This window comes from Solanum verrucosum, unplaced genomic scaffold, assembly GCF_900185275.1.
Source record: "Solanum verrucosum unplaced genomic scaffold, falcon-dt-bn FXZP01000109.1, whole genome shotgun sequence".
Lineage (NCBI taxonomy): Eukaryota > Viridiplantae > Streptophyta > Magnoliopsida > Solanales > Solanaceae > Solanum > Solanum verrucosum.
In genome coordinates, this window is record NW_026020594.1 from 114,098 (window position 1) to 139,998 (window position 25,901).

General features: G+C 36.7%; 1 pseudogene; it reads left to right on the forward strand.

Moving 5' to 3' along the window:
• Positions 1–1,824: 1,824 nt before the first annotated feature.
• Positions 1,825–16,132, forward strand: LOC125811309 (uncharacterized; annotated as a pseudogene).
• Positions 16,133–25,901: the final 9,769 nt, after the last annotated feature.

The window sequence follows — 25,901 nt, forward strand, 5'->3', positions numbered from 1 at the left end:
GATTATGGGATCTTTATCTATGCATTGTACAAGTATAACTTAGGGTTACTTATGAGATGGTTCTATTATGCTATAATGATCTATATGTTGAATATGTATGTGACTTATGATTTTTACACTAAAAGTGCATGATGATTCTCAAACTTGGTAAACACATGCTTTTCAACTAAAATGTCCCTTTTAGCATGTTTCAAGGATTTTTATGCATGGTTATCATACTTAGTGCATTTTTGTACTAACCCATATTTTCTACATTTTTCATGAAGTTTAGGTTCCGGTTCTTAAGGTGATTCTCTATTGGTTCAAGCTTGGATCGACTATTCTTCCAGCTTGTGGTCAGTCCTCAAGATTCAAGGACGTATGAGTCACTAGTAGTTTATTTCTAGTCATTTTATGTTTCAGATTATGTTGAAGGGCTGTGACCCTATTTTTGATTCAAAGATTGTATTAGATGGATAAATTGAGACAAGTTAGACTTTCGTTTGCTTTTATAAAAGACTTCGATTGTATGGATAAAAGTTTTTAAATTATGCATCTTTTCTTATATCTTATGTTATGATATGTTAAGGGCTTGTATGAGACCCTTTCTGAATCAAGTAAGCCGTGTTACATCTAGGGTGTACCCCTGGGTCGTGACAAACTTGGTATCAGATCACAAGGTTTAGAATGATTCTAGGATGATGTCTCATAAGAAACGTCTAGTAGAGTCTTGTTCATAGTGTGAAGCGCGCCACATTTATGAATGAGAGGCTATAAGATGTTAGGAAACTACACTTCTTTCATTATTCTTAAGTCGTGCCATAAAGTTTAACTCTATAAAGTCCCTCTCCAAACCTTTCTATTGTGTCTTTAGGAAATAAATACACGAAGGGCTAATGCAAGGAGAATGAAGGGTAACAATGTCAATGAAGAAGCTCCTCAAGAGAATCACGCTTTTCAAGCTAATCAAGCTCCGATTAATCCTTCGGCTATGACGGATGTGGAGGTTAGGTCGGCACTTCTAATGTTGGCCCAATCCGTGAAAACTCAAGCCCGAGCTATGACAGCCTAGGCCAATAGAGATGTTGGGACTCATGCGAACCCTAATGTGAACTCCACGACTTTTAGATTGAGGGATTTTGTTAGAATGAATCCTCCCGAGTTTCTTGGTTCCAAAGTGGGAGAAGATCCTCAAGAATTTATGGATGAGGTTTACAAGATACTTGATGCCATGGGGGTGACTTAGGTAGAAAAAGCGAAGCTAGCCGCTTACCAATTGAAGGATGTTTCTCTAGTTTGTTATACTTAATGGAAAAAAATAGGTCGGTAGGGGCGGGTCCCATAGATTGGGAGGTGTTTAAGAAAGCATTTATTAATAAGTTCTTTTCCCGAGAGTTGAGGGAAGCTAAGGTGGAAAAATTCATTAACCTTAGGCAAAGTAGCATGAGTGTTCAAGAGTATGACTTGAAATTTACCTAACTATCCAAGTATGCTCCATCTATGGTGGCGGATCGGAGGGATGAGATCAGTAGATTTGTGACGGGTGTGTCTGACTTAGTTGGAGAAGAATGTCGTACGTCAATGCTCCATGATAACATGAATATCTCTAGGCTTATAGTGTATGTACAACAAATTGAGGAGTCCAAACTCAAGAGAAAGAATATGGAGGTGAAAATGGCTAGAACTGGTGATGGAAATTTTTCTAATGCTAGGTTCGATGGGTAAGGTCAACAAAAGTTTAAATAAGGGTATTCCGGTCAAGATTCCTCAAACACTCTTAGGTTTAACCAAGAGAAAGGTAGTGGGTCTCCATTTCCTAAGTTTACTTTCACCAAATGTGGAAAGATGCACCATGGGAAGTGCTTAGCCGGTATGGACAGGTGCTATGGTTATGGAAAGAGTGACCTTCAAGTGACATTTGCCCTACACTCGCGGCGAAATGAAGAGAGGCTAAGCAAGCTTATCTTAATGGCACGGTACCCATTCCTCCAAATTCTGATCGCTTCTATGCACTCTGGTCTAGAGAGGAAAAAAGAGTCATTCCGGATGAAGGCACCGGTATGTTGATAATTACCTATAGATACAAATGTTTTATTAAGATCCCTATGCTATTTGTTAGATTTTGATGTTAGCCTTAGTAGGGGCTTACTCCCAAGGGGGAGATGGTATGCTTAGAAAGAAAAATTGTCGAGAGTTCCGATATCCTTATCTCTTTCTTCTATTCCTATTCTTGCTTGAGACAAAGAACTCCTTGTGACTTGTTTCATGATTTGGAGTCATGTGTGTTTTATGTGTTTCCATGACCTCCTTATGTTATGCATGTTCTTGATGGAATTCATGTTTAGAAAGAAAATGAGTTTTCATGCTTTATGTGTTCCTAGTGTTGTTGTGTATTATGTATGAGTTGCCTATTTGACTTCGTGAGATGAATTGTCGTACATGCTTTAATATACTTTTGAGAGTATTTGCCTAATTTGCTTCATGATATTATGTTGAGCTAGCTTTGAATTGGAGAAGGAAGTTCTTCCTATGAATTTGAGAAATGTTGAAGTTTTCATGCATAATGAGTTGTTAGATGTAATTCCTACTTCCTTGTGTTGCATTGAGTATGTTGAGATGGAGTTGATGTTTACTCCATTGAATTGAGAATTATTTGATGTTTCATGCATGATAGGCTGCTAGTCTTGAGTCTTTAATTCCGTAAAGTGTCTAGATCGTCATTCGAGGACAAATGTTCTCAAGGGAGAGGTATTATAACACTCAAAAAACTAGTAGGTGAAATTAGAGCCTTACGTGAGAGTTTTAGAATTTGAAAAAGAAGAAGATCAAGCTAGGGTTTGAAGTAGAGGACTTTTACACTCAATTTTGCGAGGATTCTTCATCAAGATATGGTAGCTTTTCATCTATGGGTAGCCTTCACCCATAGAGCCCCTCCAAAACCCCCAATTTCAAAACTAGAAAACCTAAAAGTTAGGGTTTTACTTTAATCTCATGGATTCCTTTTAAATTTGTTTTAAATGATTGAATTATGTTTGTTTATGGATATATTGATGATTTTATATGTTTTTAAGGTTAATTACTCAAGAATCCATGAATTACCCTATTTTCCCAAATTGGATCTTAAAGTGTGGGTATTGATTGATGCTTGTAGAATGCTATAAAATTATCAATGTTATGAATTGATTACTTGAATAATGTTATTGTCCATTCCTAATGTAGTAATTATAGGTGTTTTGATTGAATGTGATTCATAGTCCTTGAAGGACAAATTATGAGAATTTTGTATAATCATGATGCTTATGTACATGCTTTGTGAATACTTTGAAAGTAATGTGATTATGACTATAATGTAATTGTGATGATGTGGAAGGTTTTCCTCACCTAAATGAATCGGAAGGCCAAAGGCATCCCTTTCATGTGAATAAAAGTGATCTTGATTGATATACCTTGAATCGGTAGGCTAACGGCATCCCTTTCTTGTGTATTTAAAATTTACCTTGACTTAATGAACCTTGAATCAATAGGACAATGGAATCCCTTTCATGAATGACTAATGAAGTATTCTAAGGCTTTGTGTTGAATCGGTAGACCAATGGTATCCCTTTCATGATGAGTTAATGAACTATTATAATGATGAACCTTGAATCAGTAGACCAATGGTATCCCTTTCATGAGGATTCAATGAACTATTCTAAAGATGTACCTTAGAAGGTAGGGCAACATAACATCTAAAATACTATGACTGGACCCTTAAGGTCATAACTTGAATATCGGTAAGTCATATAGACGAAGGTAGACAAGTCAAAGATAATAAGGTACTAGCTAGCCGACAAGGCTACAATGAAGATATACACACCTACATACATATTTATACATGCCAAGCCTATGTGGTTGGAAACTGGAAACTGCAGAAAGAAACCCAGAATATTGTGTCCACAATAGCCTCTATGAGTGACATAAGCACTGGTCGGGACAAGGCCCTGATTATACCCAAACTGTACAATAAAAGTAGCACCCTATGAATGCTCCAGGAAGAAGTGGAGCTTACCAACTCACAGCTGAACCCCGAATCCTAGTAGAGGAGTCAATCAGAATCCCTACCTGGACCTGCACGCACAAAACAAAAATGCGTCCCCAGGCAACGGGACGTCAGTACGAATAAAAGTGTACTGGTATGTAAGGCAGAAAATAGAATAATAAATAGTTGTTGTAAAAGGGTAATAAAGATACCACTTGAAATAGAAACTCTGATAGCCTCCATGGCTGACATCCTACCTTATATAAATTAAATATGCATGGTATGCTCGCATAATCGTATGTCGTGAATACATATATATAGATGCAAATGCATGTCATTCCCAACCAAGTGCTAGTAATGATGGTGCCTTTTGGTAGCGAACCAACATCATATTCGCCAACTTGTGGCCATCTGTGTCTCATTCGTATAAATATAGGCAATAGGCCCCATACCTTCCGATTATAGCTCGGAAGTAGAATGCATAGCATGCAATGTCATGGATTCGTAATGCATTTGTTACCTGAATCATGTTTCCAATCTTGGCTCGTTGGTACTCTTGTCCTCATAATATCGTAATCACTTTCGTATCACATGTAAATATCTCGTAGAACCTCATATACTTGTAGATTAAACTGGAACACTTAACTTGGATTTAGAAAAACAACTTAAATTTGAGGATGTTCATAAAGAGCTTAAAATTCTTCACTTAGTATCTATATATGTTTCCTTAGTTTGTAAAAGAAAGTATTTCAGAAAAACCCGTACTATAGTAGTTTAAACATACGATTTGCGTTTAACAGTTTTGGAGATCAACGTTTTATTTTAAAGTTTTCAAAAAAATTATAATTTAGCAAAGAAAGAGGACTGATTTCATATTGATATTGTTCATCGCTAATCTTCTTAAGTTACTACACCTAAAGAAGAATAATAATTTGTACACATGAACCTATAGTCAAGAGAATCAACAAAATGACATAAAGACGCCAAATACCCTATCTAACCGAACGAGTGGAATAGCAACATAATGGAGGCACAAAAATACACCAGCTGCAATATCAATGCATTTCACCAAAGGTCTTTCTAGTAATAGAGTAGTAAAACAATATTTGACGATTTAGGATTCCAAAATTCGTGCTGAAAGGAAGTACAATGCTTAGCCTTAACATACCTCAATTCTGGGTCTTGTTGTATCAATATGGATAGTACCCCTTTCTTACACTATGTAATCTACAGAAAATCATGTCACACAACCATTAAAGGAAGAATATTAACACGGCAGGGTCAAAGTTGCAATTTGGATATTACTAGCAGAGTAATTAGCTCGCCAGACCCTTTTTAAATGTATGCTTCATTACCTTCTCTTCTCCAAATTACAACCGCAAATTAATGACATAACATACATTTTTGCAGTTGCTATTAACAAGTGGAGGCCTACGCGATAGTCAACAACAACCAAATAGGGTATGCCTGCACAACAATTAAAACTTGGCGTATCGCCATACCCCTCTTTTCCAACCCAAAATAACCATAACCAAATCCTAACCACGAATATTCAAACCATTAAAGTCATAAAAAAATATGTATAATACAGTCCTATAATTGTTCAATATAACGATAATAACTTGAACTCGCCGCTTCCAATCATCATCCTATATGTTCGTCCAATAATTACATTTGGAGTCATGTCTTTCTCTTCATATGCAATAAGAGCTTAAAAGGACAAAATCTAAACTTAAAATTGATGGAGCTTGCAGTACATTAACATGTCTTGTCAATAACAAACAGACTCCTTAAACGCAAGACGTTGAACCAAGAAGAAATAATTTGAAAATTGCAATGCAATAATAGAACCAACATTACACTAATTTATGTTACAATTAAATATCAATCTATACTTCTTCTTCTCTTCCAGAATCATATCAACAAGAACCACACACATATAAAGCATTTCCAAAAAAATTCCAGTAACAACAATATCAGGAAATACTTCAAAAATGCCCAACATCACGTAACTATCCAAATACAATTTTTTCCAGCCGTTTATTCGTGTTGTGGCTTATATAGCATAGCTATAACTTGGACTCACTCAATAAGATGAAGGGTGAGAATTATTACCTCCAAACAGCAGCAACACAACATAAAAAACGAGACTCCTTCACCATGAAGAATCCTTCAAATCACAACCAACGAGGAGGAAAGAAATAACACAATCTCTATGAATGTTCCGAGGGTGAAACCACGTTGAAATGTTGTAGATCTTTTCTTGGATAATAGGTGAACCTGTAGAGAGGATTTATGACTGTTTTATTCTTATTTTGGTCGAAATTAATGAGATAAAACGAAGGGAAATCTGATCTTATAAATCTAAACCGACATATGGGCTAGGGACCCACTTTCACGTACCTGCTTGTGCAGTCTTACTGAAATCTGAATATCTCTCAATTCTGAAGTTGTATGGACAAATTGATTTAGTGCGTTGGAATAGACTCGTAGACCTTCGATTTAATATACTGGGGTTCTTCTAAAGCTTTATAGATTGGGAGAAAAGCTCCGAGATATTTTACCCTATTTTCAAAAAATTTATCAAAGAAACTTATTCTAACTTTTTCCAACTTTTTATTTCTCAATTTACTTGACTTCAAAACTTAACTTACGATCATTGGGCGACTATATCACCTTATAAATCATCCTTATTAGCATATAAGATACTCTTTGTTTTATCCCCAAAGGTACCGATTAACTTAAGCGTTCTGAACGGGCAAGGTGTTAAAATAGACATTCTTTAACTAGAACTTGTTTAAGGGCATCCTTGACCCATAACGTTATTCTAATTCTTTCATTTTTACCACCCCTATGCAAACTTATTCTTCTAACATGATACACCAAGTCATATAAACTTCGTACACTCATGCAATGATACACATACTATGCAGAAGAACCATAGTGTCTCACATTCTCCCCTCCTTAAGAACATTCGTCCGCGAATGGATTCGAACAATCTCTTGGTTGTATTCCTTGCTGCTATTGTGCTGTTTGCAAGGCTATATTTGCTACGTTCGCAATTCTTAAATCCAGTTATGAAAATCCACTTATAAGGCTTCGTATATCTAGCTCGTGACAAGCCATATAAACTACATTTTTTGGTATTTAAAATCCAATTAAGTTTGTGTACATGAATAATTGTCAATTATTGAAAAACAACTCAGCTTAAGTCATCCATAGTTGTGGGTAATTCTTCCCTATTTCCTCCTCGGCTTCTCAAGTTATTTCCTCAACATTGTTATTCCACCATAACACTTTCATAGAAACCACTTCTTTAGTCCAAATCTTTCTTACCTGCCAAACCAAAGTAGCCACTAACACCTTAGCATAAAGCAAGTCTGTAAAGACAAGAATATCTTCAATGAGCATAATTCAAAGCATTTTCGATGCACTTGTATAAACTAGATACATGGAATACCGGATGAACTGCTTTAAATTCTGAAGGGAAATCAATCTCATAAGCCACCCTACCAATCCTCCGAATAATATTATATCGCCCTACATTCCTTGGACTCAGCTTTTGTTTCTTGACTAATCGCATGAAACCCTTCATAGGCCATACTTTGAAGAAAAACCAATCTTCCACATAAAACTCTAAGTCTCGTAGTCAAACATCTTCATAAGACTTCTGACTACTCTATGGTAGCTACAACCGATCTCTACTAAGCTTTACCTTCTCCATAAGTTGTTAGATTAGATCATGACCTAGCAACTCTAGTTCCCTAATCTTGAACCAATAAATTGGTAACCTGCACTTCTTCTATATAGTGCTTCATAAGGAGCTATTTGAATACTTACTTGGAAGTTGTTATTATAAGAAAACTCAACCAGTAACACGTGATCATACCAGTTTCCACGAAAATCTAGCACACATACCCATAACATGTCCTTGAGCATTTAGATTATACGTTCGGCTTGGCCATCAATCTGAAGATGAAAATCCGTACTAAGATTAACTTGAGTCCCCAAACCCTTCAACAAGGATCTCTGTATTGTGCTATAAAATGTGTCTATCTATTTGAAGTAATCTATACTGAGACATAATTGAGTATGAATAACTCTCTAATGTACATCCCAACATATTCCACCAGAAGGTAGTCCTGACTAGATAGAAATGGACTGATTTCGTCAACTTGTGAATAATCACCCAAATGGAATTTGATCTTCCCTCACGAATGCGGAAAACATGTGACAAAATTCACATTTATCTCCTTCCACTTCCACAATGGAATAACTATCTCTTGAGTTAGCAAACTAAGCTTCTGATGCTCTACCTCTCCCTATTGACAACATATCTCCTTAATACCATGACACATTTTCATGGTTCCTATGTGTACAGAGAAGCGAGAATGGTTCGCATGTCCCATATTTTTCAATAGAAGCCATGTGGCATTCAGAACATATAACTGATCTCTGAATCTAAAGACTGTCTCTCCTGCTCTATCAAAGGTGAATTTTTTATTTTTTTTTGCTGCTAAGCCTTGCCTCTGAGCTGATCTAAGCTAGGATCTTCACTTTGTCAAGCCTTCACCTTTACAAATATAGATGATATTACCCAGTCCTGAATTGTGACTCTAGTATCATTGGAGTTTTATAATATAACCCCAAACCAGCTAGCTGATGGAACTCTTAGGCAATCTCCTGGTTCTTAGTTCCCAAAGGTGATAAACTACCCATGGAATTATGACTGAGGGCATCCACTACTATATTTTACTTTCCTTGGATGATATAAGATATCCACATCAATAACTTTCAACGAATCATTCCATCTGCGCTATTGTAGAATTACCTTTTTCAGTCTAAAAATATACTGGGGGCTCTTAGGATCTGTATAAATATCAACATTAAAGACATTCAAGTAATGCCTCAAAATCCTCAAGGAATGAATAATTGCAGTCAACTCTAAATCATAGGTCGAGTAGTTCTTTACATTCTTCATTAACTATCATGAAGCATAAGCAAATACCTTTCTTTAATGTTTCAAAACATAAACCAACCTAATTCTTGAAGCATAATAATACATTACATTGCCCTCTTGACCGTCTTGTAGGGTCGGAACTAGTGTTGAAGTCATTTGATATCTCAGCTCTTGGAATCTCCCCTCATAGGCTATTGTCCACTGAAACTTAACTTCTTTTTAAGTCAACTTTGTTAGGGGTGCTGAAAGTGGAGAAAAAGAAAATCCTTCCACTAAACTTATATAATACTCCACTAACCCTCAGAAAGATTTGAACTTCCACCATGTTCATAGGCCTAGGCGAAGTCTTCACGACCTCAGTCTTTTGTAAGTATACCTAAATACCAACATCTACTACAATATGGTCCAGGCAAAAAAACCATTAAATACAATCAGAACTCATACTTTGAGAATTTAGCTTACAGCCTCTAACCTTGGGGTAACTGAATTACTACTTAGTGATGATCTCTATGATTTGCCTCTGAATAAAATGTACCAGAATATCATTAACTAATACAATTACGAACAAGTATAGAATGACATTGATATACTATTCATCAGGTTTATAAATATTGTTGGGCTATTCGCCAATCTGAAAGACATTACAGGAAACTCAAAATGGCCATATCTAATCTTGAAAGTTGTCTTTGAAACATTACTCTCTCGAACAAGTACCTAGTGGTACCCTAAATGTAAATCAATCTTTGGGAAGCATCCGGCATCATATAGTTGGTCGAAAAAACCCATCAATCCTTTGTAGTGGATATTTGTTCTTTATAGTCACCTTATTCAGTTTTTTTGTAGTCTATACACTTCTACAATGATTCATCTTTCTTCCGAACAAATAACATTAGTGCACCGCTTGGTGATGCAGTAGTCCAGTTAAAACTCTTATCTACTATATACTTCAATTTTGCTAGTGCAATTCTAAATGGGGACATTGATAGCGGTAGAGCATCTCGTAATGTATCAGTAGAAAAATTTGTCGCTTGTTCCAGGGAAATAGCAAGAAGCTCCCCTGGAAATACACCTAGAAACTCATTGCCCACTATAATAACTGAAGAGTCTAGGTCTCAACATCAATATCTTAAACTCGCTCGGAAAATATGATAAGTACAGCCATTAGCAAACATTTCCTTGCCTAAAGATTGCAAATAAACTTGCCTTTTGGTATTGCACCATTAGCCTTTCATTCTCATACTACTTCCCCTAAGGACTGATATCTAACAGTCTTCTCTTGGTAGTCGACATCGACATAATAAGGTTTCCACCAATCCATGCCCATATCAAAAACAAATTCGAGCATCTCTAGCCGTATCACGTCTAAAATTTTTTGATGACAAACAATCTCTACCGTAGAACCTCGATAAATCCTCTTGAGTGTAAGTGAAACATAAAGCACGATTCAGATTTCATACGAACTTAAAACTCAGCTCTATAGCACGATCTATAAATTGAAAGAAATGTACCCAGTCCTAAATGCCCTATAGCCTTTTGGTTATAAGTGTGGTGCACAATACACACATAAACAAAAATCTACAAGACACGACTTGTGGACTCCCTGGGACACGACCTGCTCTGATACCAAGTTTGTCACGCCCCAAACTAGAGAAGGTGTGACTAACACTCAACACCTTAAGCAATCGAGTTAGCCACATAAACATACCAACTGACTCAACTGAGGGCTTAGAAGGTCGGGCAACATAACATCAAATATGACTGGACCTTTAAGGTCATAACCTGAATATCGGTAAGTCATATAGACGAAGGTAGACAAGTCAAAGATAATAAGGTACTAGCTAGCCGACAAGGCTACAATGAAGATATACACACCTACATACATATTTATACATGCCAAGCCAATGTGGTTGGAGACTGGAAGCTGCGGAAAGAAACCCAGAATATTATGTCTACAATAGCCTTTATGAGTGACATAAGCACTGGTCGGGACAAGGCCCCGATTATACCCAAACTGTACAATAAAAGTAACACCCTATGAATGCTCCAGGAAGAAGTGGAGCTTACCAACTCACAGCTGAACCCCGAATCCTAGTAGAGGAGTCAATCAGAATCCCTACCTGGACCTGCACGCACCAAACAAAAATGCGTCCCTAGGCAACGGGACGTCAGTACGAATAAAAATGTACTGGTATGTAAGGCAGAAAATAGAATAATAAATAGTTGCTGTAAAAGGGTAATAAAGATACCACTTGAAATAGAAACTCTGATAGCCTCCATGGCTGACATCCTACCTTATATAAATTAAATATGCATGGTATGCTCACAAAATCGTATGTCGTGAATACATATATATAGATGCAAATGCATGCCATACCCAACCAAGTGCTAGCAATGGTGGTGCCTTCCGGTAGCGAACCGACATCATATTCGCCAACTTGTGGCCATCTGTGTCTCATACGTATAAATATAGGCAATAGGCCCCATACCTTCCGATTAGAGCTCGGAATTAGAATGCATAGCATGCAATGTCATGGATTCGTAATGCATTTGTTACCTGAATCATGTTTCCAATCTTGGCTCGTTGGTACTCTTGTCCTCATAATATCGTAATCACTTTCGTATCACATGTAAATATCTAGTAGAACCTCATATACTTGTAGATTAAACTGGAACACTTAACTTGGATTTAGAAAACCAACTTAAATTTGAGGATGTTCATAAAGAGCTTAAATTTTTTGACTTAGTATCTATATATGTTTCCTTAGTAGTTTGTAAAAGAAAGTATTTCAGAAAAACACGTACTTTAGTAGTTTAAACATATGATTTACGTTTAACAGTATTGGAGATCAACATTTTATTTTAAAGTTTTCAAAAAAAATATAATTTAGCAAGGAAGGAGGACTGATTTCATATTGATATTGTTCATCGCTAATCTTCTTAAGTTACTACACCTAAAGAAGAAGAATAATTTGTACACATGGACCTATAGTCAAAAGAATCAACAAAATGATACAAAGACGCCAAATACCCTATCTAACCGAACGAGTGGAATAGCAACATATTGGAGGCACAAAATATACACCAGCTGCAATATCATTGCATTTCACCAAAGGTCTTTCTAGTAATGGAGTAGTAAAACAATATTTGACGATTTAGGATTCCAAAATTCGTGCTGAAAGGAAGTACAATGCTTAGCCTTAACATACCTCAATTCTGGGTCTTGTTATATCAATATGGATAGTACCACTTCCTTACACTATGTAATCTACAGAAAATCATGTCACACAACTATTACAGGAAGAATATTAACACGGCAGGGTCAAAGTAGCAATTTAGAACTTACTAGTAGAGTAATTAGCTCGCCAGACCCTTTTTAAATGTATGCTTCATTACCTTCTCTTCTCCAAATTACAACCGCAAATTAATGACATAACATACATTTTTGCAGCAGCTATTAACAAGTGGAGGCCTACGCGATAGTCAACAACAACCAAATAGGGTATGCCTGCACAACAATTAAAACTCGACGTATCGCCATACCCCTCTTTTCCAACCCAAAATAACCATAACCAAATCCTAACCACGAGTATTAAAACCATTAAAGTCATAAAAAAATATGTATAATACAGTCCTATAATTGTTTAATATAACCATAATAACTTGAACTAGCTGCTTCCAATCATCATCCTATACGTTCGTCCAATAAGTACATTTGGAGTCATGTCTTTCTCTTCATATGCAATAAGAGCTTAAAAGGACAAAACCTAAACTTAAACTTGATGGAGCTTGCAGTACGTTAACATGTTTTGTCAATAACAAACAGTCTCCTTAAACGCAAGACGTTGAACCAATAAGAAACAATTTGAAAATTGCAATGCAATAATAGAATCAACATTACACTAATTTATGTTACAATTAAATATCCATCTATACTTCTTCTTCTCTTCCAGACTCATATCAATAAGAACTGCACATATATAAAGTATTTCCAAAAGAATTCCAACGACAACAATATCAGAAAATACTTCAAAACAGCCCAACATCACGTAACTATCCAAATACTATTTTTCCAGCTGTCTATTCCTGTTCTTGCTTATATAGCATAGCTATAACTTGGACTCACTCAATAAGATGAAGGGTGAGTATTGTTACCTCTAAACAACAGCAACACAACTTAAAAAATGAGACTCCTTCACCATGAAGAATCCTTCAAATCACAACCAACAAGGAGGAAAGAAATAACACAATCTCTATGAATGTTCCGAGGGTGAAACCACGTCGAAATATTGTAGATCTTTGCTTGGATAATAGGTGAACCTTTAGAGAGGATTTAGGACTGTTTTATTCTTATTTTGGTCAAAATTAATGAGATAAAATGAAGGAAAATCTGATCTTATAAAGCTAAACCGACATATGGGCTAGGGACCCACCTTCACGTGCCTGCTTGTGCAGTCTCACTAAAATCTGAATATCTCTCAATTCTGAAGTCGTATGGACAAATGATTTAGTGCATTGGAAAGTAGACTCGTAGACCTTCGATTTAATATATTGGGATTCTTCTAAAGCTTTATAGATTGGGAGAAATTGTCCGAGACATTTTACCCAATTTTCAAAAAATTTATCAAAGAAACTTACTCTAACTTTTTCCAACTTTTTATTTCTCAACTTGCTTGACTTCAAATCTTAACTTACGATCATTGGGCGACTATATCACCTTATAAAACATCCTTATTAGCATATAAGACACTCTTTGTCTTATCCCCAAAGGTACCGATTAATTTAAGCGTTTTGAACGGGCGAGGTGTTAAAATAGACATTCTTTAACTTGAACTTGTTTAAGGGCATCCTTGACCCATAGCGTTAGTCTAATTCTTTCATTTTTACCACCCCTATGCACACTTATTCTTCTAACATGATACACCAAGTCATATAAACCTCATACACTCATGCAATGATACACATACTATGTGGAAGAACTATAGGGTCTCACATCTTGGTCATTCAAGGTAAATCAATGACTTTTACTTGCTATATAGTGTGTGGTGTGCATTACTTTGTGATTACAATATGTTAGATACCATTTTATGTCAGATTTAATGACTTAGAATAGGTCTTTATCTTCTTTTATTCTACCACTAAGAGTTGTTAGGCAGAATGAAAGATAAAGATTGGATCTTTACCTATGTTGTGTTTGTTTGGGTGGATCTTTACCCAATTGAGAAAAAATTATGCGTGCTCTCGAATATCTATTATTTTTATGAAAAGAAAATTAAGAGTAAAGGAAAGGGAATTGAAGATTACATGATGGGGAATTGAACCCTCATCAATTCCTCTGAAACATCTATTCGATAGTTAAAATAACAATACAAAATAAAAAAGAAAATGAAAAGAAATGGTCAACCAATTATTGTTTTAACTGACAATGGCCCAGTTTTCAACTAATAGCCGACAATGGACCAAACTTTGGTACCCACTCTTATTTTTCTTATCCCACACTTAAAATTTTGAATTTCTTTTATAGTTATTTTGTTAAATTTATCATCTCATTAAATTAATATAGAATAAATAATCATTTTTCTGTCTTCATTTGATTTGGTGTATAATAGTGTGGATACATTGTTTATAAATCATATACATACTACTACCAATTATTTATACATTATATATACATTACATATATATTATATAATAATGTATATGGATGTTTGTACATCTTTTATATATAGTTATACATTTCTTACATATAGTTATACATCTTATATGCATTATACATGATTTATACAATATAAATACATTACATATACATGTGGTCATTAGCTAGGAAAAAAATTATTGTTTGGTATATTTGTGTAAGAAACCCTAACATAGATTATCATTTAAATTATATACATTAGAATAAATAAGCCTTACAACCTCAAACATATTCTAATTGAGATCGATGTGTATAACTAAATGAAATAATTCATTTTATGTGGTTAACACAATATTTGAGAGTGCACACACAAGTTTTTCATAATTTTAATTATATTATCATGTGTTTAGGTGCTCAATTTAAACAAATGGTAGATCGCATAACTAAATTAAATTTACAAGTTTGTGCGCATCTCAAATATTTCACTTATTATCTCCAACCACTATATTTGTAGTAACTTTGCCTACCAAGTTTTAGTTAAATGTAAATTTATCATCTATCTTTATTAGAGTTTGAGCTTTGATCTCCCATGATTTCACCCACTTCATTCATTGTTGGACCGAAATAATATATTTAAAACAATGATTTTGAATGACTCTTATGGATATAGTTCTAATGTATTTGTATTTTTTAAAATTAGATATGGTCGATTACAAGTTCGTAAAAGTTGTTTGGGCAGGAGAGGAGGTGGTAGCAACAAAGGTGGTAGGCCAGAAATGACAATGAATGATGCGTTTTGTTATTTGAAGAAAATTAAGGACATGTTTCCAGACAGAAGGGAGAAGTATCACATGTTCCTTGTTCTTATGAATGACTTTAGGAAAAAAAGGTTTGTTATTATAATTTTCCTATTGACATAATCCTCATTAATTTTTATTCTGATTTATGTGGGACTAAGTTTTTGATATTCCTCATAGAATTGATATGGTTGGTTTCATAGAAAAAACGAAAGGATTGTTTAAAGGATATCCTAGTTTGCTCCTGGGATTAAATCCTTTCTTGTCCAGGGCTATGAAATAATCCTCAGTGATGAAGACAACATAAATTTTGAAGGAGCAGTCAGCTTGATAACCCATATAAAGGTTACATTTTTGTTATCTTATGATTTCAATTACAAAAGGTTTACTTTTTGTTTTCTTTACAAACCTTTAGTACTAACTTACAATTTCTTGCAGACATGTTTAGGAAATGGCCATGAGTACAAATACTTCCTAGATATTCTATTCATGTGCGAGAAGGAGCGCAAGGATGTAAAAGAGTTGTATCGTAAGGTCATAAAACATTTTTAATTTGGATACATTGATATTATAGACAACTTTCATGTTCTTATTTGTTACTAAGTCGTATTTTCTTTTATGTCTAGGTTGTCGTACTTCTCAATGACCATCCAGATCTGCTAGACGAGTTTGCTAAATTCTTGTCAGTTTCATCCACCGCCAAACCATTGTTCAGTGTGGATGAGGATAAAACATCGATGAACTGAAATATCTATCATGCTCGTTGGGTCAAATTTACAACGTTGCTACATGGATTTAGTAGAATAAAATATTTCAAATTGTTTAAGTGAAAACTTAGATTGTTTTATTTAATAAGTCATCATTTCTTTTTATATTGTCCTACATAATTTACTCGATACTAAATCTTGATCATATGTGACGTATTTAAAGTTTTCAACGCTGTCCTGAGTAAAGTTCTTCCTCTCCAGATTTAGCAAAACTCACACCTGAAAGTTACAAAAAGAGTTAATAAAATCTTTTATGATATTTAATGATATTCTTTCATTTGACAAATTCTTAATTGTACATCAAGTTTGGAAGTAATAAACCTTTTGCGATATTTAATGATATTCTTTCATTTGACCAATTCTTAATTGTCCATCAAGTTTGGAAGTTGATCAATGATCATATGATTAATTCAAATTTTCTTATAATTTTAATTTCTCAAATAATTTTAATTATGATGAGAAAGACAATGATAGAACAATGATCATCGGTCCGTGATCATATAAGTAAATGCATGGGATGTCGGTGGTCTTCTAGAGGATTGACTCTAAGTAAGGGCAATACATTATTTCAATTAATACTTCTAAATTTTGTACTATTTTAAAATATTTTTTGTCTTTCCTTGTAGATATTTTAATAAAAATGATGTTTTATCATTTTACAAAAACCTAAGGATATTATGGTGTAAATTATTAAGAAAATTATGTGTAGATCACAAAAGAATGCACACACTAGGGTCCAAATTGCAAAAAACTCCAAAAAAATTAAGTAGTATAACTTCAAAATTCAAATATCTAACCTCGCTTTACCATCTTGTTGATATAAAGTCGTTACATCTAATTTTGTAAATAAATTAAAAGGAAAATTTTTTAAAAAATTATGTGAAAATAATCATTGTTGATGGAAAGTCTCTTCCATTGTTATAGATGAAACAACTTATAACTTGTATATAATAAATTTACAATGAGGATCATAGATTTGAAATTTAAATATACAATCATTTTAGTATTTTATCATGGATCTGTAACGACCAATGCTGAAATAATATGGGCCAAAAAACTTTCTAGGTAGAGATTTAAAATTTTTAGGCTAGGTCAACCTCAGACGAAATATAGGCTAGGTGATGTCTAAGGTCATCTAGAAATGGGTTGATTGTAATTTCTAGACTTGGTTGATATTTTCATGTAGCAAAGATATTAAGAAATTCATAAGACTTTATGAAATTGAATTCGGGTGAGTAGAGCTCCCAGAATCGATCTTGGCATGAAGGGGATAATTTGAGAGGTCAAGGAAAGAAGGTATGTTGTGAAAGAGACACTTTTTAGGAATTTTTGAGCTGCAATACTTCATAATTCCTCTATAGTGCGGTTAGTGCCGCTATAGCAGGTTGGACTGCTATTGCGGAGTAAGTCGGGATTTTATGCAGAAACAATCCCCAAACCTCCAATTTTCTACAATTTTTTCTTGGAATTAGGAGGGGGGATTTAGGGCTGTTTGCACTCTATTTTCCACAAAATTTATCGCGAAAGGTAAGTTTGTTACTCCTTAATCTTGTAAATTGATTCTTAAGTCCTAAAATCTAAGATATTACTCTTGGGGGAAGGTTTTCACATGATTTCATGGTGGGAAAATCCCGAAGTTGAGGAGGATGATCATGAATTGGCTTGGGGATATGATTTGGTTATAATCCGGATATTTTTAGACCATTTTGATTGATTGTTGCATTTATTTATTATTTTAGACCAAGAACAAACCAAGACACTTCAAAAGGGGAAATCTCAAGTTCTTTTGGAGTTTCCAAGGACCTTGATTCAATGTAGGTGATGGTCATATTTCTTGGTTTATATATATATGCATGTCTACTTCTTTATAGTATCATTTGTGCAATGAAGGTTGGGGAAAACACATGAAATGACATCATGATTGATAATCTCATGCAATGAATGTGTTTATGTGACCCTTGGCTTTCAAGTGTTATTGTTGATTATGTTTGTGATTGTGCACGATTGTTTGTGATTGTTGGTTGGCTCGAGTATGACACTGGTATAAGAATATTATTGGTTGGCTCTGATACCACATATGGTATGAATACTAATGATTGGCTTGAGTACCACGACAAGTAGGATTACTAATTCTAGTTTGTTTGGGTACCACACCAGTACACAAACAAATTAATTGTGGGTTCCATGAGAGGACCAAATATGTGTTTATGGTTCCATGAGTGAATCGAACATTTACATTTGAGATCATGTGGGACATGCATCCATGCAATGTTTGATTCATGATATTGTGACTAGAGTCTATGAATTGGTGATTGTTGTTATGCATGTTGTTATGTGTTACTTTTTTATGGTTAATTGTTTACGTTCATATCTTAGACTGATCGTGTGATCCTACTAGTACACTATTGTTTGTGTCTGATCCAAGAGATGAGTTAAGGGATGCTTGACATAAAATCCAAGGGTGAGCTAGGTTGCCATGATCTCTTCTATCATTTCTTTTTCATCCTTTCAGACACATACATTAGACTATTATATTATGTTTTTCAAAGTTATTAGGGTTGCATCCTGATACGCTCAAATTAAACCTCTATTAAAGAAGTATAAGCGGTTGTCATCAAATAAAGAACCCAACTTGTAGGTTGGGGTCGATCCCACGAGGATTCAAACTCAAACTTAACTCACTATTATATTCGTTTAGTCAAACTATTTCCGAGACAAGTAATTAAAGGGGGAGGGGGGTTTGTAATCAAATAATCGATTGTTGTTTAAGTAACAAGTGAGCAAGATTCAAAGTTCGAGTTATCAATATGAGAGAGAAACTAGGGTGTATGTGTTTCTCCATAAGCTCTTAATGCGGTAATCCTAATAATAGCAATCCTTTCCTAGTGTTTTACATGCAAAGTTGGTAATATAACCATCCCTAAGTGATTGGTCCTCCAAATAAGAAATTTCACCCCGCACCTTGGTCCGGCTACGTGTGTATACTTTACTAACCCTTACCTTTACCTCAGATTAGACATCATATAAATGTATGACTTAGTTTTCACCCTCGCACCAATTGACATTAGACTATTAGATAGCATCCCACTAAATCTCTGTTGATAATTCTTTTCTCATTAACTACCTCTTTGGTCTGGCAAGTAGCAACAAGGTGTGTTATAACGTGTGCACGCGTTAAAAAGACTTCTAAGCGAAAGAATTATCAATACTTGCATAAACACTATTCAAGAACTACTTAATTATTATTCATACGTTGTTAATTGCTCATGGTTCCCACAACCCTAGTTGTGGATTTAGTTACTCATGCTTGAAAGAACACAATCCATATTTTGATAAAGAGAATTCATGAACTTACATTTAGAGTAGAAGAAACCAGAAATCTCCAATTGAATTTCAAAGCGAAAATCTTATAAACCAAAATTCGGAAATCAAATTGCCAAAGTTTGCAAGTTAATTCCCGAAGAAAATACCAAGAACTAAAAGTAAACAATAATGTCTAACCCCCTAAAACGAGGTTTAAATACAATATTTATAGAAAAACATGTTCTAAACAAAAAGGAAACAAAATAAGGAAATAAACTTCTGGAATGTAGCATCAATCGACGGCTCGACCTACGGACCATGGGTCGACCTACGGTCTGTAGGTCCCATTTCGTTGGTCAACAGTTAGCACTTTCCAGCAGAGGCTGGAACCTTCACTCCCAGATCATCAACGACGGACGTGCAGGAAGGACCGTAGGTCGACTTACAGTTCGTGGGTCCTCTTCCGTGGCTCCACACTTAGGATTTTCATCAGGTACTGGAACTTCAACTCTCTGAACACATTCGACGGATGTGCAGGACGGCCCGTGGAACGACCTACGGTCTGTGGATCGCTTCGTAGTTCCACACTTGGTCAAAATTCCCTGATGCTCCATCTACGCCTACCCATCGATAAACCATCAAAGGACCTACGGTCCGTAGGTCACTCCGTGGGTGGCTACTTCTACCTATTTTCAGTTGTCATCTGACTCAACCGCGTCCAAGCCTACTTCCTGCAAACATAACACATAAAACATTATTTCCAATACAAAATAGCCCTAGACACACACACCTCTTAAGTGAAATGTATCAAAAATACCGTAAACTCATGGTATATCAACACCCTCAACTTAAACTTGTTGTTTGTCCTCAAGCGACACACTAACACTCTAAATGACACTTGTGTAGAAGAAGACATTCGAACTCAAGCAATCATATGGCCATCTCAATCCATTCCATTTTCTTAGTGCAAATCTTTTCTATTAGACTCAACAAACCAACTCATATGGATCAAAACATGACATCGATCGACCAACAAACACCACAACAGACACCGTTCATAATCACCAAGGTATCAATTTTCCAACAATGTAACTAGTGCCCTCACTTCAAAAGAAATCCTTTTTTCACTCACAAGAGATATGACTTTCAAGTTTTAGGATTCGTTTAACACTCACGCTCAGAAGTGACTTTAAATACAGTTAGTGCTCAATACCATAGGCTTGGCCTTATTTTCACTGCTTAGATTCTCCAAACTAGTTGCTAGGATCACTATAGGACTTTCTTAGCTTGTAACGTAGGCTCAGGGTCACGTTTGGTACATTTGGGTACTTTTTAGTGACTTTCTGCCCTCCTTGAAATTACATTGGCTTTTTACCTCTTTTCTCAACCTATTTTTGACATCCTTTCATTTTACTTTCTTTCCCTTGACTCTTTTCAACACATATGTGACTTTTGACTTTGTGGCTCTTATTTTTCACTTTCTCCTTTTTCTTTCACTTTATTTTTCTTTATTTTCTTCAGCACTTTTCTTTATCATATTTTTGCTTCTTTTGCACAAAGTCACATCTTTTTCTTTCCTGTTTCTCCCTTCAACACACAACTCTTTTCATACCTTTTTTTTTCTTTCAGTTTCCTTTTTTCACAGTTACCCTCAACTTATGTGTTTAGCATGAGTTGAGGTGCACAATATCCGATGTCGAACCAGGGTCAAGATCAAGGTAACTTTTGAATTATCCACCCTCAACTTAGGCTTTTGGCCTAAGTCAAGGTGCACATGTCCAAGGAGAGATCGGGACCAAAATAATTATTTTAGGGAAGGTGAGTTAGGTGAATTGGAAGAAATTGTCTATCTTAGGCTCAAACATTTGGATCACAGGGGATATTGATTTCATTTTGTTGGATAATTTTAGGCTTTAGTGGACTAATTTGAATAAGGGCCTATGATCACTTCCCAACTTCTAGCCTAGATTATCTTAACAGGACCAACGTGGCAAGTTCTAAATTGGCACATACTGTATGGACATTCAAACTTTCCTCACACACTCTTGGCACATTGTTTCATTATCAAATTATTCGACTACCCAGTTCAAGTTTTAGCTTAAGTCATGAAGTCAAATCGATTCCTATCATGTCAGATTGAGATCCAACACATTTCACTTATCAAGCCTAAATATTTAGCACATTTCATCATTTTTGGACAGGGATAATTTTTTCATGCCATCATGCTTTCATTTTATCTAGTTACTCCTACACATACATTCCTAAACATGTCGGTTCCACAGAAATTAAAATTGTCTCTTGGGGGAAAATAACACAGGCAAGAAAACCCTAAGAGAGGATTATGAGTTGGGTTACTCAGACTTCACACAATCACTCACAATTCATTTACCCTACCCCAAACAAAACAAAATAAAGTGCAATTGTCCTCATTGCACATAAAATAAAGAGTAAAGGATCGGGTGAAGCAAACGCAGGGCGCATATGCGCCAAAGACCACTCAAGAAGCGGGTGGGTCTGGTTTCCCGGATCTTGCTGGATCAATATTTTGAATGCTATCAGTAGCACTCCCATCTACTATCCCATCACTCTCATGAGTGCTCACATCATCAAATCTCACCACACACTCAGAAGTGCTCACACCACTGGATGGGCCAACATCTATCTCCCTGGCTCGTTGCTGTCTCATCTCCTCGTCTAGTAACGATGCCCTTGTGGCCTCCTCCAACTGCTGGCACTCTTTCTTCTTTAATCTATGGGCCTCAACATCATCATAAGTACGATCGGAGCAGGGGCGCTTCCCAGCAGCACGTGAAAACTCAGGCGGCGGCATATCATTGACGAATAGGGCAGTCAACACCACCTCATCAACCAGTGCCGCAGGGGTTTCTGAGGGGTTGGAGTGCATCAACATCAACACAGAGTCTAGCCAACTCCTGCTGGAAGGAGGACATATCAACGGTCGAGGCTGGCCTCTCCAACACGCGCAACTCAAAGGTATCCAGGCACTGATGAATAGCCTAAGCCTTCTGCTCCATCCTCGCCTCAGACTCTACTATGGAATGCTGCATCCATGGCTTCATATGCTGAAGCAAAGTGGTCATCTACGTCTCTAGATTTTGGACTCGGGCTAGAGGGATGGTGGTGGAACCTGAAGTATGGGTGGCTCTAGAAGAGCTAAGGGCCTAACTGGCGGCCGGAGACGGTGGAGCCTGGACATCCGCTGTAGTGGCTGGAGGGGCAGTGTCATTACCCTACATCTTCTCCATATTTGCTACAAGGTCATTTCCCAATGGTGGCATCTCAATCGGTGGCTCCATGCGAGGTGCAGCTACATTGGCCTCATCTCGAGTAAGGCCAATATCCAAAGTTTTAGTTGCCTGAAGCAACCGGTCACAATGCCATACTGGTACAACAACATCCCTGCAAAGCTGGAATATGAGGAACGGGAAAGGCAGAGTGGTGGTGACCTTGAAGGGCCTTTCATGAATCACCGCAATCAGGATGCGGGCAAAGTCTATCTCCAAGCCTACAACCATAGCTGCAACCATCAATGCTCGGTCCCATGTTACCACATTGTCCGCCTGAGTAGGGGACACCCGATTTCACACCAGCAACCAAAAGAATTTAGTAGGAAAACTCAGCGTCGCCTTCTTGATACCCAAGCTCGGAGTCCAGACCCACTCTGCGCTCTCTCCATGTGATGTAATATGATATGCTAGCCACTTCAATAGTGACTCCCTCTTATTAATATTCCTCTGAAATGCCCCACTCTGAATGATACCCATCTGATAGTCAAACTCTGTCGTATTGATGGGCAGAGTGTGGTCTGGGCCGTAGATAAACCTACGGAGGGTGGTTTCAGAGATGTCAATAGTAAACCCCCGGATGAGTGTGGCCTCAAGTGGAGGCTGAGCTACGGGCTTGGCCCGCTTAGAGAAGTAGCCTCTGATGATTGCGGCATAGGAAACGTAGAACTCCCGTACAGTCTCCTCGCTATAGGACCTTGGGCTACGTGCCATCAACTCACACCTAGGTCTCTGATGTGGGAACCACATATGTGCAGAATGGTCTGTCGATGGAACAACGAACCGTAGTCCACACCGTGGTTCAACATTTAGTGAAAACTCTATGTGCTACTGACACACGGACCTGACCTACGATACGTAGATTGGGTCTCGTAGGTCAGTTCTATGTTAGGTTTTAGACATGACTCACACTTTACTCCTTATTTCATCAATCAATCATTCAACCTGGGTCCAATCATGCATTTCAACACAATATATGGTAGTTTTTCATTCTTAGGGTTCCGATTGCACATAACTTGACTTTTTAACATACCGAATCTAGGAACCCTAAGTCAAAACTTCCAATTAGACCACTTACACTGATTTAGTCACTTTTAATTAACTACACACTCACATACCATCATACCAAGGGTTATTCTAAATAATAATTCAACATTCAAACACAAAACTAACAACCCAAGGTCAAGTTCATCGATGAGATTTCAAATGAAACAATGAAGTAATTCAAAGTTTGAGAGAAATTTGTATACCTTACAAGTAATCACCGATGATGAGTGTGTGTTGCAACAATATTTGTGACCATTTGCTAGCCTTTTGATGCCGAACCTGGACTTTGGAATCGTTGGGGAGGAAATGGAAAAGTGGGGATTGATTTGTGAGAGAAAATGATTGCTATGAGATTTGGTGGAATGAATTTGGTGATGTTATGGGGATATTGGGTTTAAATGGGAGTTCATTGGAGAGATAGAGGGATGAAAAATAGTTGGGGGGGGAACCCTAGTTTTGGACCCACGAGACCACATAGACGGTCTGTGGGTCGACCTATGGACCGTAGGTCACTCTGACACTTAGAAAATTAAGAAAACTTACCTGGGGTCTACGGACGCCATTCATGGTCCGTGGATGGACCAACGGACCATCGATGGGGTCCGCAGACCACTGCACAACTTTTTTCTGCAGATTTTTGCCTTTCGCCCCTGCACATATAGCAACCATTAGAACTTTCTTTTTACATTTTCTGGATACTTTTTAGACACGAACCTTATTCTATATCTAGCCAACACTAATATAAAAATAAAACACCTATCTAAAGAGTTACAAAAATTAAAACAAAAGACGAAAACTCCTAAATCGAAAAGAAAAACCTATAGTTGGCTAGATAGTACATCTTGGGTTGCCTCCAAAGCAGAGCTTGATTTAACTTCGTTGCACGACGCAGACACCGTGATTACTCAGACTTCATCAAGATAGTAGGCCTCATCACTTCTTGCACACTCTCCGATTTCCCTATGTAGACCTTGATTTTTTGCCCATTCACTTTGAACCATGTTCCCTTCTTGTTCTCAAGCTCAACTGCTCCATGTGGGAATACTTGAGTGACTCAGAATGTCACGGTCCACTTGGACTTGAGTTTGTTGTGTAACAATCGTAACCTTGAGTTGAATAAAAACACCAGATCACCCACAACAATTCACGCTTGTCAATCTTTTGATCATGATACTTCTTCATATTCTCCTTGTACAAGGCTGAACTTTCATACACTTTTAGGTGAAACTCATCAAGATCATTCATGTCATTCACTCTTTGACTCGATGCGTCTCCCCAATCCCAATTCAACTTCTTTAGCGCCCACATGGCCTTATGCTCTAGCTCTACCGGCAAATGGCATGACTTCCCATATACAAGTTGGTAAGGGGACATACCTATGGGAGTCTTGAATGCGGTGCGATAGGCCCATAGAGTATCATCAAGCCTTCTTGACCAATCCGTTTTGTTGGCGTTCACAGTCTTTGCAAGGATCTGCTTTATCTCTCTCTCTATTTGACAGTTCAACTTGCCCACTAGACTGCAGATGGTAAGGAGTAGCTACATTATGACAAACTCCATATTTCTCTAGAAACTCCTTGAATAACTTATTACAAAAGTGGGAACCTCCATCGCTGATGATCGCCCTAGGTGTACCAAATCTGGAGAACATACTATTTTTCAGGAATGCAGTAACACTCTTACCCTCATTATTTGAAAGCGCAATTGCTTCCACCTATTTCGACACATAATTAACCGTAACAAGAATATATTTCATCCCATGTGAACTCACAAATGGACCCATGAAGTCAAGCCCTCCTACATCAAATAACTCAATACCCAAAAATTAGATTCATAGGTAGCTCTTACTTCTTTGAAATTCCTTCTTCTCTTTGGCAACAGTCACAACACTTGGCGAAATCATGAGCATCTTGGTGGATGGTAGGCCAGTAGTACCAACACAACAAGATTTTATGTGTAATCCGAATACCAATATGATTCCCACCAATAGGCGATGAATGACACGCCTCTAGTATACTCATCATCTCAACCTCAAGCACACAACGACGAATAATCCCATCAGCACAAATATGAAACAAGTAAGGCTCATCCCA